This window comes from Pteropus vampyrus, unplaced genomic scaffold (assembly GCF_000151845.1).
Source record: "Pteropus vampyrus isolate Shadow unplaced genomic scaffold, Pvam_2.0 Scaffold13042, whole genome shotgun sequence".
Taxonomy (NCBI): Eukaryota; Metazoa; Chordata; class Mammalia; order Chiroptera; family Pteropodidae; genus Pteropus; species Pteropus vampyrus.
In genome coordinates, this window is record NW_011901823.1 from 1 (window position 1) to 1,817 (window position 1,817).

The 1,817-nt window shown below is 40.8% G+C and overlaps 1 pseudogene; it reads left to right on the top strand.

Annotated features, from left to right (window-relative positions):
• The first annotated feature begins 267 nt into the window (after positions 1-267).
• LOC111735056 lies at positions 268-383 on the top strand (annotated as a pseudogene).
• The last annotated feature ends 1,434 nt before the right edge of the window (positions 384-1,817 follow it).

Genomic DNA, 1,817 nt, shown 5'->3' on the forward strand with positions numbered 1-1,817 from the left:
AAGATCAAAACAGTGATAAAAGGTAGGCTGGTATTGATCTCAAAATAGAAACAAGCGAAGTGATTCAAACATTCTCAAACGCTGTTTTTCAATCTAGTTCAGTTCAACTTTTTCTAAAAACTAAACATTAAAATCTTTTAAATTTTATTATTTAATTTTTTTATTTTATTATTTTTTTTGGACGTGGTTCCGTAGTGTAGCGGTTAGCACGTCTGCTTTACACGCAAAAGGTCCTGGGTTCACACCCCAGTGGACCCATAGTCCATGGTCTACGGTCGTGCCACCCTGAACGAGCCCAATGTCTGATCTCGGAAGCTAAGCAGGGTCGGGCTTGGTTAGTACTTGGATGGGAGACCACCTAGGAAGACCAGGTGCTGTAGGCATAAATAATAATAAAAAAAAATTTTAATTGCTCATAATTTCATCTAATACTTTTAATTTTTGTCTATTCTTGTCCAGTCTTTGCCCAAATACACATGTATTTTTATAGTTCTAACTACTGCCTTACAAATGATTGTCTATTTTGTATTTTACACATTCTCACATAAGCATTTTCCATTTTTCACATTGTCTTCAAAATAATTTACTAGTGTTATATTCCACAGGTAGTATACCACAATTTACTTGAGCATCCTTTATCGATACATTAAAAGTCGTTTCTAATTTTTAACAGGTTATAGATGCCATAATTAAATCCTTCATGTATAAAATTTTTATAATTTTAGAATACATTTCCAGAATCCTACTGGTGGATCAGTGAATATGAATAACTTTGTAGTTCTTGACAGCGTTGCACCAACTCACGATGTCACCAATGGTGACGCACACTAATACCAGCCACGGTTCCTCGTCACTATGGATTGATTTTCTAAATTAACGATGCAAAGCGACGCTCAAGGCCACGCGGGCTCACACGCCAGAGGCCCGCACGGGGTCCCGCTCTTGTTTTCCCCGGGCTGGCCGTTCACTGTCATTCGCTATGTCAATATTTCAAAGAATAGAGAAAAGTAGAAATAACAAGTAGAATAGAAAACTATATACTGACCACTCAGTGAAACTAATCCGAACATTTTCCATGACCAGTCTACTTTGTACATTAAGAAAACATCACACGGCGCATCATTTGTGTACTGTTCTATATCCCAGTTCCTCTCCCCCGTCAGAAGTTACTAGTCTCCTGTATATTACACTCGTTTCCCATGTATGTAGAACATACGTCCTACCACGTGCTACTGTAATCATAAACAACATATCGTGTTGTTTTCCACATCGATAAACTACACACGTGGTGTTGTTTTTTAGGTATCTTCCGCATCTTGCCTTTTTGTTCACTGTTGTTTTTGAAACGTATGTGTTGAAATTTTAGCTGCAGCTCATCTATTTTAAGTGCTATATAGTCCAGTGTTTTATTCACGTGAAAATACATATTTTGCGCCTAAAGAATCACATGACGAGAGAATAGCCCCCCATTCTTCTTTGGGACGACTGGTTGAGCTGTGCAGCAGCTGCTTCTGCTGAGCTAGGGCGTGCGACGTTTTACTGAACACAGTCATAGCGGCCAGACGGGCCTTTACCAAGGACGAGAGTCTCGGGTCTGTCTGCCACCCTCCCGCAGGGCCACAGGGATGTGGCCAGAAGCCCTTCCACCATGCTTCAGGGTGCCTGGGACCGAGGACGCCCCCGTCCCAAAGGCCTGAGCCCCCTCCCCTGCCTGAGCTCTGTGGCTTTTGAGTTTGAGACTCACCTCTCATTCTAAATCTCTGAAAACTTCCCAGGTTTTAAATGGTAATCAAGGTTGCTTTAAATTGTAGTTTTCT